We start from the raw sequence: 15,222 nt of genomic DNA, 5'->3' as shown, positions 1-15,222 counted from the left end.
CTCAGTCCTGTTCCATATCACCCCAGAGAGTATAAATGAGATGCTGCACTTCCATACTGCAAAGCCATTGACCCCCCTTCACATGCAGGACTTGATAAAGAAGGGGAACAAGTTGTCAAATGACCAAGTCATCAAAATCAACCAGCTGTTTGTAAAACCAGGCTCTGAAGCCATCAGAACTCCTCCTATTGGATATCAGTACTTGAATGAATTGGGGAAAATGCTAGTAGATTTGATCAGCTATGTCCTAGGGTTCAAAGGGCTGGAGGATGTGGATGAAATCATAATGGCAATGCTGTCTATATTCTCTCCTGGTAAGCCCCCAGCTGTACATTATGATTATGCTACATTCATTGCAGATAAGATCCATGACCAGCTTATGAATTTGAAGAGGGAAAGACTGTTCAGGTATACTTCATACATATACCACCTATTCTTGTTTTATCAGCCAGCCAGCTTCTCTATTCCCTTGAAACAAGTCAATGCCCAGGGGAATCCAAGGTCAGTTGTGTTTTGGACCTCTATCTTTCATTATGCCTCTGTATCACCATATACATACTCTGAGTTCATTGACTTATTCATTCATCCAGCCATGATAGTATTGTATGGTGTTCCTCCTCCAAGGTTAACTGATGACATGAGGAGAATTCTCCACCTGAACAAAACCTACAGCATTGGTAATTGGTACCTCTACCAAAACCACACAGTCATCAGAATATATGGCTGTGAGTTGAAGCCTTTTAGGTTTCCAAGGTATGTCCCCATGAGGCTTTTCGCCTTAGAATATTTCAGGCAGTTTGGGAATGCTGATTACCTCCACTTTCAAAGCAAGAACAAGAAATCACAGTTAAAGGTAAGGAGCCAGCTGGGCCCTTTCCTATACAACAGAAAAGAGGAGGGGTGGAAAGAGGCAAACAGTATCCTAGAGGCCCTCAAACTGCAAACTAGCTTTGAATGGATACCCTATGACCCCAATCACTTTGTCTCCCTCAGAAGGATAAGATACAAATTGGGCAGCTATTCACACGTGAGGCAGCCTGAGATTGAGCAGTATGCCAATGCATTAAGCTGGGAAGAAGGTACCCTAGAAGAGGAAATAACTAGTGAAGAGCTGCTAGAGAGAGAGGCTAGAAATATTCAAAAGGAAGCTGACTTAGAAACTTGTGGACAGGTTCCCCTCTCATACAAAAAACAACTTGGAGCAGCTACTTCATCATCGACAACACATCAGCAAGCTGCCGGGAATACTGCAGAGACAGCCAGCAAAGGCAAAGAAAAGCAGGTGGAACAGCCACCTCCTTTGACAGAAGACCAAGTGGAAACATTGCTGCAGCAACAAGAAGAGATGGAGAAGCAGGGGGAAGGGCAGCAGCAAGAAGGAGAGCAACATGACAGACAGCAGCCCCTGCAACAAGAAAGAGCAGTTGATACTCCGAGTTCCACTGAGCAACAGGCCCAAAATATAGTGCCTCCTAGGCCAGAGACTACCTTTGATGCCTCGGTCCTCCAAACTCCCCAAAAGGAGGATACATTTTTTTTTAGAAAAAGGGATAGAGAAACTCCCCTGACATCACCTATAAACCAGGGAGAGAAAAGGCAGAGGTTGAATGACTCTTCTGAAGATGACATAGCAACAAGGCAAGCATTGGGCATGGGCCCACCCAGCAGAGAAGTTTCAGCTAGTTCCTTCCAGCAGGAACAGGACAGAGCTATAGGAGGAGAGGTCAACTCCTCCAGCCAGCAGAAAGAAGGACAAGTAAGCATCAAACAACAATTTATAGACATCAAAAGGAGGAGTGATCCTATCAAAATACAGCTGTACAATCATCTGCCAAACTTGGCTCCCACCAATCAGCAAAGACTCATGTCTGCCTTTGATGTAAGTGAAGGAAAAATGGTCATGAGTCATTTTATGCCCACAGCACTGCATCCCCAATCTGCCTCAGATTACCTCAGGACCAACCTGGAAGTCATGGCCAAAGACATACACCCAATGGACAAAATTGAACTACATAAACAGACTGGTGAGATGGTGTATGCCTCCTTGGCAGATGAAACATTAGAAAATTACAAACTAAAGAGCAGCCTTAATGCTACAGCCTCTCAGCTAGAATTGGAGAGAGCATCATCACAAGCTAAGGACAACAGAATCAAATCCTTGGAAGATATAATTATAGAGATGGGACATGATCCCAAGGATGTTAAGGGTATCCAAGAAATATTGAAGTTGAGGGATGCAGATTTGGCGGCCTTAAGGAAGAAAATCAAACTCCCAGCCACAATCCACCCTCAAGCAGATGATGTTGCCCAACAAAGGCATGATCAAGAGGCCACAACCCTGTTGATATCTCTATACAAGGAGCTAATCCGGACTCAAGACAAACTAGGAGAATCAGAGGCTGCAAAGACAGCACTACAGGCAGCATTGAAGCAAAGAGAAGAGGGTCAAACCTCCCAGCCTCCTCCTGAAATAATCAATCTTGAGGAAGCTCCTCCAACAACTGCCCCTCCTCCTCAGCAAACAGGGCCTACAGCACCAACTACATCAACAACTGCACCAACAACAGAGCAGACTCATAGTCTGGATATGCAGAAGCTCCGAAATGAAATTCAAGTCCTGGAAGCTCAAATGTTGGAGCTCAATTCAGCCAAAGAATCTTTGGCTAAAGTAAATGAGAGATATGATAAGAGCAAACAGAATGAAGCTGTAAAGGAGCGAGAAATAAAAGCTCTAAAGAAGAGGATAACTGAGCTTGAGAAGGAGCTCACACTGGAAAAGGTGACAACAGAGCTAAAAGCAGTCCTTTGGGGCAATATTGGCCGGTCTATCACCAATCAGTGGCAGTATATTGAGACCATGGATGAACAATCAGTACTCATTGCAAAGGCAAACAGGGAAGTGCACAGAGCTAGAGCAAGCCTTGGCAACATGCCTGATGCTGCCACCAGAATGATCAATATTTTAAATAATAGGACAAGCTCTCAACTGGCCACCATGGGAATTGCTCACAGGACTGAGACAATCTCAATGGTTAAAAGGGTCCTCACACTACGAAACCTGGTTGGAACATTGGAAAGAAGAACCCAGGATATGCAGACTGAAATCAACAAGTTCATGGACAGATTTCAGGCATTACAGAACAGAGGCCTCCCCAGCATATTAAGCAGTGTAGGAAGACTGCTTACCCTTGAAAACTACACTAAGAGGGTTGATGCCTATGCCGCAGAACAAATTGCAAGACAGCCCAGCACTTCAGCAGAATCAGGGCCAGCATCAGGGCAAACTTTATACAATAGGGTGGACAACCTATTTTTTATTATGAATGAGATCAATCATCTGTTTGATGTGCCTCCAAATTTCTTTAAGTATACAGAAGCAGATGAAACCATAGAAGCAATTGTGAAGCACCAATTGCCCCCACAGGAAGTCTGGAAAAATTTGACACAGATAATATTATCAAGCCAGAACCTGTAAGTGATAATTCTTCCAGTTTATAAGTAATTCATACACAGGTAGAATTTTGATATATAAGCATACAGAGCAAAGATGTAAGGTTGAGCCAACTCAGCAAGGCTATTCGGTCGCCACAGCAGCAATCACAGTCACAGATGGCAAACCTGAGAAAATACAGCGCAACAGACATAAAGACGCATTCGCCAGCATTAAAGCAGAGCGGCTCAACCGACTCAGTGATCTCCAAAGGTCAAATTATCCTCTGACAGACATAAAAGGCATTTATGCGGCATTTAAAGTTGTAATAACTTCTTCTCTACTTTCTGAACAAACTTATGAAGATATTTTCTCTCTCAGATGACTCAATGCCTGAGATATTTTGTATACGCATTCCTATAAAGACCCCTTCGCATGAGCTTGCAAGGGTTGTTGTTGATTTCTCCTGAAGAAGTTCTTATGCTGTAATCCTTTCAGAAGTTAATAAAGAAAGCAATGGAATTTCTCGGATTTCTGAGGTGTTGGATGCGTTCTGGTGTCTGTTGATAACTGCTGGATTCCTGTGTATTTCACTATACAATAAGTCTCTGTATCTCTCTCTGTTAATCAGTTGTTTTGTTAAAATCCATATATGTTATCTGATTTCAATACTAAGCAACAAAGAAAAAGAATAGCTTTCAGGATTTATTTGCTGAGTACCCTGAGTTCAATCTGTGTTGTTTATGAATGTTTTCTTCAGCTGTAATCTAGATAAGTGTAATTCCTAATTGCTGCACTTTCAGAATACACCTTTCACAGTGACCTTTGTCACAGGAATTCAAGTTTTTGCTCCTGTGCAGTGTGTTCACCTTCACCCCACCAACTTAATAGAAAATTCTTAATTGCTTTCTGTTGGTTGACATACATCACCATTTGATCTAATTTTGTTTGTCTAAAATACACAATAGGCCCTGCAGTTTGAACACCACCAATCCAGCGTATCAGATCATTTCACAACTCCAGACTCCATTGCCCAATGGTATTATACTATCTAAACACTATATCATAAGACCTGAAAGAAATCCTTCAACCAAAACATAAACCAAAACCTGAGCATAATAGCTAGCCTAAAACACCATCATAACAGAGACAAATCATAAAGAGAGAGCCCTCTCTGATCACAGTTTGGCTAGAAGCTGCGATCCAAAGATTGGTTAGTGGTTACCCCGGCCGTATTCCCTTGGGAGTCATAGGGAACAACCTGGGTGTTAACAGGAGGTTCATCATCCGCACCCTGGTAAAGTGCATGAGCAACCTGATGTGATAGGCATATAGGCGAGAGAACCTCCCCTCACAACTGAAGTACTTCATGATCAAACTCATGAGTGGAGCATACTCATCTTTCAAATATCTGAATGGGAAGACTCTTGTGAGGTGCCTCAAACAACTAGACTTAATGTAAGGCTCATAGTATTGCCTATCCACCTTCTTCTTCTTATGCCACTGTTCTCCAACATTTGGTATGCCTGTTGCCATTGAGATAGTTTCGGGTGTCAATGTGAAGGTGACCCCGGCCAAGATAGACTGACCTCCATGTAGATGAAGCACAAAAAGACGGGCCAACTCATGATGAACTCTAACAATAGCCACCCTTTGAAAAAATTCAAAACATGCTAGGTGTTGGAAACATGACATAGCAAGAGGGCATGCCTACAATTCAATGAAGGTGTTTGTCTCATCCCTAACATGTTTGCCACTCTTGTGATGTCTCCTGGGAGCCTGTTCTCCTAAAGTTGTATCACTGTGAATTTCCACCTCATACTCTGATGAACCCTCCGATGCCATGACTGCTGTTTATGTACTATACTTAGGCTGCTCTTTGATGATGGTGTGAAGCTGGGTGTTGTTTTTGTGATATCTACCACCAAGGGGAACAATGAAACAAAGGGAGTATTAGGAGGGGAGTAATGTGATGGGAATAGGGGTTATGGGGAGAAATTTGTTTAGGGATATGTGGGGGGTTTGGGTATTTGATAGGGTAGGGTTTTGGAGTTTGACAAGGTAGGGTTTGGGGTTTGTATTGACCAAATAGTGGAGGGACAAGGAATAGGAGTTTGGTAATATTTTAGAGTAGTGATAATAGGAAAAATGGCATAGGGAGATAAGGAAAAATGGTAAGGAAGGGAAAATGGAACCTTGGCATCAACACTACACTTATACAACCCTAACAACAATGACTTTTTGGCATTTTCTTGTGGTTGGTTTTATGAAATTTGTTGCATTCAATCATGGGCATAAACCACCATATCATTCATAAAATTTGATGAACAAGTGATGTTACAGAGCCTAGCTACTGATTTGATGGGCTTCACAAAAATTTTGAGGAAGTTTGGCAGTGTTTTGAGCGCTTTGTCTGTGTGCGTCGTGCGCAAAACCCAGTGCGGCGTGCCCTGGGTGTGTGCCGCGCCAGTTAGAAAAATACACTGTGGGCCAACTCTGTGTGCGCCGCACCCCTGTCTATATGCGCCGCGCCCTGAAATCGCCTCCAATATTGCTCTAACACACACAATGCACACTCCACGACTTTGCAATGCTTCCCTAAGCATTGATTTGCACAATGACTTCAATTTTGGTGGAAAATTATATTTAAAGACTTGAAAGTCATGGGTTAAATCTTTGCTTTTCAAAAACCCATTCTTCTAATGTTATGTTTTGACACTTTTTCCCTAATTTAAAGCAACACTGAATTTCACTTTCCCTTTGAAATTTTAGCTCAAATGATGAAATTTTCGGCACTCTTTGCAGGGATTGCATGATAGGACATTTTGCCACTGAAACCATGTCTGCATCTGAAGAAATCAACTGACGACCCTTTTGAAAATTTTATCACAAATGACACTGTTTGACTTTTCTTCTAAATAGAGTTTTGAAGAACAGTCGAAGTTTATCAGTATGACGATGAAACTCTCTGAATCATTACTTTGTAAGGGCATCACTCTGGCCTGCATGGCTTTACTAGACATATTTAAAGACCAAACTGATAAATCCCTAGACCTAATGATTGAAAATGACTTTTGTCCATTAAAGGACCAGACCTTGACTGTCATGGACTTTGGTGATCATTGACAAAAGACCAAAGCCAACAGGAGCCAAACATGAGAGGAAATGACTAGCATGACCTTTTCCGTCAGATTATGGCATGCCCCTAGCGGAATGCAGCTGAGTGAATGGAGCGGGACACCTAAAAATGAAATGCATAAAGAGTTTTGATCTCTGACAAAGGACTGACCAGACTGACTCTAACATTGGCTCCAATGGGGGATGGTAGCTCCTTGGAGGTGCCAAGAACAGCAGATCTCTGGAAGAGCTAGACAGTGCCTTCGTCCATTGGGATATGGAGTCATTATTTCGACAAAAAACACAAGACTTCGACTCATTTATTGACTGAAACTGACTCAATGCAAACTGACATGACTGAAAAAACTTGACTCTAACAAAAGGAAATGACTCATGACTGACTTAACTAAAACAAGAACTCACAAAACTTTTTCAATGGCAGCAGTCCATCAAGATCTGAGGGTTCCAAATCATGATGACAACCACCTGTGTACTAATGCAATATGTACAATCATGTGTAATGTGCCTTCCAATGTAACCGATCAAGCAGATGCCCTGCTGACTGATTCTCCTGATCAGATCTCCTGGTCAACAGTAGATACTTGTAACTGGGCATCCAAAAACACAGTCGATCATGATCTCCTTCATCAATGAATACTGCAATAATCACCTTCACTGCTGACTACAACAGATTTGCCATTGGATCATGAAAAACATGAAGATTTACCTCCTGTTTAGGAAACAAGATGTCTTTTTCTTTTGATGCTGATCTTCTTTCATAATGTTCTTCAGAAAAAGTATGGTCCTGGTCTTCAAAAAATTCTGAACAAATAGGTGAGCAGATTTACTCTTCAAAGAACATTTCAAAACATGAAACATATGAGGGAGAGTCTGAAAGACAATCCCGAATGTTCTGCTTTTTGGTAGCCTGAATGTATTATAGGTCATCTTCATATGATATGACAACCAGATTGTCTTTGCATTCATCAATCATGAGAAAAGAAACTTTGAATGATTCTTGAAACCCAAGAATGACATTTCTATCATCTACCAACGATTCATCCAAGGAAACTTTTTCACTTACTTGAACAAAGATCTCATCTTGCTGTTCATAGAGGGAATGAGCTACCTCATCATGAAGATCTAGTTCTGGTGAGATAAGGTCAGTTAGGTCTGTACCTCTGTTTTCTCCATTTGAGGTAGCCTCAACCATGCAACTCTCTTTTTCCTCTTCACCATCTGTCTCTTGATCTGATTTATCATCCCCATTATCTGAGATTGGAACATCATTTTCTTGCATATCATCTTTTATTTCCACCAGATCTGAAACAAAACTTCTTCTTTCATCATTTCCAGCCATATGGAAATCTTCAGCCTGCTGATCTATAAAGCTGCCCACAGGACTGTCGTCCTTTTCAGAAGAGGAAAAATTTCCACCATCACCTTCTTGACCAGGTGCACACTGCAGATCTGTGTTAACTTGAGCTGGAACATGACTGTTCAAGAGTTAATCTATTTCATCTTCAGACAAAGGAGATATGGCTTTTCATTTTCTCTTGCACGAACAATGATTTTCTTCAATATTTTCAAGTGGAGGGGTGTACAAATTTTCCTCAGACTGCTGATCCATTTCATGTAATTCATGTTGACTGTCAAGATGTAAAATTCCTTCATCTTCCACCATACTACAATCTTGATTCTACTGCAAATTTTCATGATCATCTTCATGCTGCTGAAATGGGTTTTCACACAGGGCTTCCATGATCTCTTCATCCATGAAATTATCATCTTCATAATATTTTTCAAGGCTTTCAATAAAACCATCAGCGTATTTGCAACAGTCATGAACTAAATTTAATGCTGGATAAGATTCTTGATATCTTTCAATGAACAGGGCATGAAAATCCTTTAAACAGTAAATACAAGCAGGAGGAAAACTTTCATACCAAGATTGGGCTTCACCTTCTAGAGTGGCCATGAATATCTTCATTAAGCAATCTTCAGGAAAATCAACCTTCAACTTGCGAATATGCATGTGAAATTGAACTAGATGTAAAGCAACGTCCTTCTTACCATCATCTTCAAATGTAGGCAAATTCCTTGACCAATCTACTTTCGGAATCTTATTTGGAAAGCCTGGAATGTGATCTCGGCTCATGGGAGCATATCTTCTTGCAATCCGCTCCATTTTAAAAAAAATCTCAAAGTTACTGATCTCTCTACAGTGGAGTCACCGTGAAGGATTGATTGCTGGATTCTTCAGTGAATGGAGTCTCCAGGTGAATGATTTTAGCCGTCTTCTTATGTCTGATCGTTGTTCACCGTCAACAATCAGCTCTAAACTTGAGATACGTACTAGGGCAAAACAATCTTCAAGCAAACCATTTTCTTCCCCAGTGGAGTCGCCACTATGTTCCAAAACGCACGAGATTCTAAGTTCGATCCCCTATGGAGTCGCTACTATGTTAGCACCTAAATTTGCCCTAGGCTGAAGGAAGGAAAAATTCAGGGTAACCACAAACCAGGCTCAGTCTGGTAGCTAGCCCTACCAGAACAGGAGAGGGCTCTCTCCGAGTCACGCTCAGTGAATGACTAAACGAAATGGTCTGAGATGACTTACAGTGAAATATTTATCTTAGGCTAGTAAGTGAATATGGATACAAGAAACAATTTTTATGAATGACTGAGCTTCTAGGATGTTATGGGACCAACAGACAACAATGAACAGAGAATTTAATACAAAGGCACAGATTACTCCATGAGGCAAGACAGGTGGAAAGTGTAGCAATTTAGTTCGAAATAATGCAGAATGGAGAGATTGCTTAGGAGAGTGAAAAGGGCATAAGTACATGAATCCTTTTCAACAGAAGAAGAACACTGATCATGAAATTTTCCCATAGGCAGAGCAATAAAATTGAATTCTACCTTATCTAACTCACAAAATCTCACTGGAAATGAATATGAATTGAACTATGAACATTACAAAATACATATGAAACATAAGAGACACATTTACTACACTCACAACCACACAAATCTCATGAAATAGAGCCGCTACCTTTCATTAATTCTCTGTCAAAAATATATAGTGAAGAAACAGAGTTTCTTTCCCACAGTCTCCCAGAAGTTACAAGCCAACTGACCCTTTGCAAATAGTTTGCATACAATATATAGAATGTCCCATGAAGAGATAGAACGCCTAGGGGTTGGGGAGTTACTCGAATCATGACAAAATGGAAGTGGAAAGCCAACCATTAGCTACAGGTGCAGCATTACAAACATGACAAATGGCTTGGGTGACTATTCGCCTTCCTTCGCCACTTGGATAGAAACCAATCTGGAGTGAAAATACTTTAAATTCCACCTTAGGTGCTGAAGAAGTGAAGTGTAGATGAGAGGGCCCATTTGTGAAAAGTCGCGAATCGAAATTTCGCAAAACGGAGGTGAAATTGGCCTTTTTTCCTATATGCGCCGTGCCACTTTGGAGCCTGTTTTGAGGCACTTGAAGGAGTCCAAAATGTGCTCAAGTGTGCTTGTTGGAAATCCTGTCCTGTCTACTTTATAACCCAAGTGGAATTTCTAAATTTGGTGCTCATTTTCCCCTCCAAATCTTCATTCTCCCAAGACTTCTTCCTGTGTGTAAAAATAGGGGAAGAGAGGTCATTTTTTGGGTGTTTTTGACCTCCTGGAGACTCAGAGCTTGCCCAAATTTCTTGTCCAAGCACCAGTAGTCGTGATTTTTCATGATAAATCCAAAAATGCAAACCATTCTTCATTTGGAGCTCCCAATTTTTAGCGCCATGCCCCTGGGAGAAAAACCCTGTGTTTTGCCCAAAAATTTGTCATGTGACCAAAATTTCCCCAAAATTCTTGAAATTTGGGCTGGAGGTCCTCTATGAAGTGCTATGCTGTGCCAAGGAAGCTTCAGCCAAGATTCGAAGCTCATCTTGCTCTTTTGCCTCTTTTGTTGCTTTGCTCAATTTTGCCTTCAAGCTCTTTATCCGGGCCTTTGCACTCATATTTTGTGCCCTGTAATGTAAGGCCATGTGTCTCAGTAAGGCATGGTCCTTGTTGGCCTTGTCTAGCAGCCTCTCCAATTGAATGTTAACTCTCTCGAGATTGGCCTCCCGATCCTCATTGATATCTTGCTCCAATGATGTGAGCTCAACTCTTCTCCTTTGTGCAGCTTGGCGATGCTTACGAATGTTTTGTAGCTCCATAATTGCCTGCTGATCCTCCAGCTGTTTGTTCCTCTGCTCCAGGTATTTCATGTTCCACTTAGCCCTCTCCAAGTCAAGGGATAAGGCCTCAATCACTAATTGCTGCTCCTGGATGATCTCTCTAAGCTCTGCATTTGTCGGTTCTGTATCTGTCTCATCATCATGAAGGAGAACGAATTCGGTCTCTCGTTCACCTGATGGCTCACATGAAGGCCCCTCATAATGCATTGGATCCTTACCTCTGTCTTGTTCCTGTGTCGTCGATGTAGGAAACGAGGCCCCTTCCACCCCGGGTGGAGATAACGCTCGCTTTGCCGCTGCAAACAAATTTCTACTGCCTCTCTGATAGGTGATGAATACCGGCATAGTAGCGGTCTCATGGCACTCATACTGATGAGAAGGACCACCTATCTCATGCTCTGCCTCTGATACTAATTGTGGAGTGCTGAAGAAGTCATGGGAGATAAAGTCCTCCCAAGCAATGGCCTGCAATCCCAACTAATGATCCACCAAAATTTGGATAAGAGCAAAGTGATAAACACTGTTAAGCTGCTACTGAGGGGTCTTATGCTGCATGAAATTGTTCATCCTCTCTGTGTTCCTGCAAATGAAAAATGGGAGGTTCATCATCCACACCCTGGTAAAGTGCATGAGCAACCTGATGTGATAGGCATATAGGAGATAGAACCTCCCCTCACAACTGAAGTACTTCATGATCAACCTCATGAGTGGAGCATACTCATCTTTCAAATATCTGAATGGGAAGACTCTTGTGAGGTGCCTCAAACAACTGGCCTTAATGTAAGGCTCATAGTATTGCCTATCCACCTTCTTCTTCTTATGCCACTGTTCTCCAACATTTGGTATGCCTGTTGCCACTGAGATAGTTTCGGGTGTCAATGTGAAGGTGACCCCGGCCAAGATAGACTGACCTCCATGTAGATGAAGCACAAAAAGACGGGCCAACTCATGATGAACTCTAACAATAGCCACCCTTTGACAAAATTCAAAACATGCTAGGTGCTGGAAACATGCCATAGCAAGAGGGCATTCCTACAATTTAGTGAGGGTGTTTGGCTCATCCCTAACATGTTTTCCAATCTTGTGATGTCTCCTGGGAGCCTGTTCTCCTGAATCTGTATCACTGTGAGTTTCCACCTCATACTCTGATGAACCCTCAGATGCCATGACTGCTATTTATGTACTGTACTTAGGCTTCTCTTTGATGATGGTGTGAAGCTGGGTGTTGTTTTTGTGATATCTGCCACCAAGGGGAACAATGAAACAAAGGGAGTATTAGGAGGGGAGTAATGTGATGGGAATAGGGGTTATGGGGAGAAATTTGTTTAGGGATATGTAGGGGGTTTGGGTATTTGATAGGGTAGGGTTTTGGAGTTTGACAAGGTAGGGTTTGGGGTTTGTATTGACCAAATAGTGGAGGGATAAGGAATAGGAGTTTGGTAATATTTTAGGGTAGTGATAATAGGAAAAATGGCATAGGGGGATAAGGAAAAATGGTAAGGAAGGGAAAATGGAACCTTGGCATCAACACTACACTTATACAACCCTAGCAACAATGACTTTTTGGCATTTTCTTGTGGTTGGTTTTATGAAATTTGTTGCATTCAATCATGGGCATAAACCACCATATCACTCATAAAATTTGATGAACAAGTGATGCTACAGAGCCTACCTGCCGATTTGATGGTCTTCACAAAAATTTTGAGGAAGTTTGGCAGTGTTTTGAGCGCTTTGTCTATGTGCGCCGCGCGAGTTAGAAAAATACACTATGGGCCAGCTCTGTGTGTGTCGCGCCCCTGTCTATATGCGCCACGCCCTGAAATCGCCTCCAATCTTGCTCTAACATGCACAATGCACACTCCACAACTTTGCAATGCTTCCCTAAGCACTGATTTGCACAATGACTTTGATTTTGGTGGAAAGTTATATTTAAAGACTTGAAAGTCATGGGTTAAATCTTTGCTTTTCAAATACCCATTCTTCTAATGTTATGTTTTGACACTTTTTCCCTGATTTAAAGCAACATTGATTTTCACTTTCCCTTTGAAATGTTAGCTCAAATGATGAAATTTTCGGTACTCTTTGTAGGGATTTCATGACAGGACATTTGGCCATTGAAACCATGTCTGCATCTGAAGAAATCAACTGAAAACCCTTTTGAAAAATTTATCACAAATGACACTGTTTGACTTTTCTTCAAAACAGAGTTTTAAAGAACAGTCGAAGTTTATCAGTATGACGATGAAACTCTCTGAATCATTACTTTCTAAGGGCATCACTCTAGCCTGCATGGATTTACTGGACATATTTAAAGACCAAATTGATAAATCCCTAGACCTAATGATCGAAAATGACCTTTGTCCATTAAAGGACCAGACCTTGACTGTCATGGACTTTAGTGATCATTCACAGAAGACCAAAGCCAGCAGGAGCCAAACATGAGGGGAAATGACTAGCATGACCTTTCCGTCAGATTATGGCATGCCCCTAGCGGAATGTAGCTGAGTGAATGGAGCGGGACACCTAAAAATGAAATGCATAAAGAGTTTTTATCTTTGACACAGGACTGACCAGACCGACTCTAACACTATCAACCAAAAAGGGCTTAGGTTTAAGGGCCTCCAGGGGTTTGGGGTTCTCAGAGTGTACTGCATCTTTGTATGAGAAGGGACGAGCAGAGGATGACTATCCCACTGCACCTCCTCTCAGACGAAGGGTTACCACCAGAGAGCTGTTCCTAGTAATGCTGTAAGAAGAGAGGGGAAGAAGGTCTTCAAGTTGTTTACCTTGAAAGAGGAGTCTCTGAAGGCCTGAAGGGATCCCGATCCACTGTTCTAGATCTAGTTTGAGATCCAGCACCAGATCTAAAGAGCTGACCCATTGTAGGATGGTTTTGCCTATAGGCTGAGAAATTTGGATCTGAAAAGAGTCAATGAAGTGCCTCGACCCAGTGTCAGGGCTTCTTGTGCTCCCGAGAGTAGATCTTCCATGGCGATTTCCCATCCGGGGTGTCAGACGTGCAAGATCATGGCCGATCTGTCTATTGAGAGCCCAATCTGATTGTTCAATGGTGGATCTGGGGTTTTTAAACTTGATCAGATCAGCGACTTCACTCATAAAAGCAGAAATAGCCAAACCCGCCATTGTGGAAGGCACCGTAGTGAGGGCTTTGATCAAGCCAGCTCAACGTGCTTTGTAATATTTAAAAACGTCGTCCACAGTGCACCGAATGAAACCACCGCCTTCCATTTTTCATGTCAAGGCTATGGAAATAAGCCTACAGCCATCAAAAAGAGAACCTTCAAGCTTCGGCTCTTTGAACGTACTTCTCATAATAACATATTCTCTTCTGCATGGACGAGAGATGCTGTATCGGCCATGGTGGCGGAAGTCTTTCTGAGGCATTAGGGGAGGAGACTGTGCGCAGATTCTAATATGACCGTGGCCGCCGGAGGTTGTAGAGTGGAAACCCTTGTCTGATTCTATAATTTAAATGTCGTTGTTAAGTTTAGGCGACAAGGAATAATTATTCCTAGAGAAAATTAAATAAAGAGTGATTTATCTAATTATTCTCATGGGTTTTTTTAATTTAAATTAGAAAATAATTTAATAAAAGTGGTTTAATAAATTATTTTCCACAATGAAAGTGATTTTACTATGGTAAAATTAATCCTACATGGTGTATTTCGATCCAGCTAGTTAGAAATGGCTAGGTGATCATTTTTTGGTGATAACATATTGCCCTTACATGTATGAGTGTTAGGAGAAAATCGTATGGCCGAAATGCATTGTAAGTTACGCTTCCACAAGACACCTAAGGGGAGTCCTACTAAACTAATAGAAGTCTCCTTTTATGTGGGAGTACATGATCTCAAATGAGGTGGGGGAGGCATACCCATACTAACTGAGATAATTGCATACAAAGAATAATTATGAGCCCAATAATGTGGGACTGATATACAAAGTACATGATACATGATACACTAGCATCAATGGGCAAGAAAATAATACAATGGATCCCATATACATAATGCGCCTAGAAAAGCATAGGCCAGAACTGAATATAACAACATTTGAATATATAGATCAGGAGGCCTTTGTAGAATAAGGGAAAAGGATCAAGATCATGATCCAAGACATATATTTTCTGACAGGATTTCACCCCCTAGGGGTTGTTGGGGAGATACATCTAGTATCGCCTCGTGCAAGGCATATAGATGAGTTTGTTGATTGCCAATGTGTACTGAAGAGTCGTGCAAAGGGCATGACCATACAATTCAATGACTTGGAGAGGCTTGAGACATGAGCTACAGTTGTTGTGGTGTTGTGGATCTATTATAGTCATGCCTTCTACCATATCACTGGAGGGCCGATGATGTTGGTGAAGACTATGCTGGGAGGGACCTACTATGGGTGGGCCAAGATGATGTTGTC

The sequence above is a fragment of the Pinus tabuliformis genome, chromosome 3_1, assembly GCF_031772625.1.
Source record: "Pinus tabuliformis cultivar Carrire ecotype Pingquan chromosome 3_1, CPIR1, whole genome shotgun sequence".
NCBI classification, from domain to species: domain Eukaryota; kingdom Viridiplantae; phylum Streptophyta; class Pinopsida; order Pinales; family Pinaceae; genus Pinus; species Pinus tabuliformis.
The sequence above is the reverse complement of the archived record's forward strand: the minus strand, read 5'-3'. Positions refer to the sequence as shown.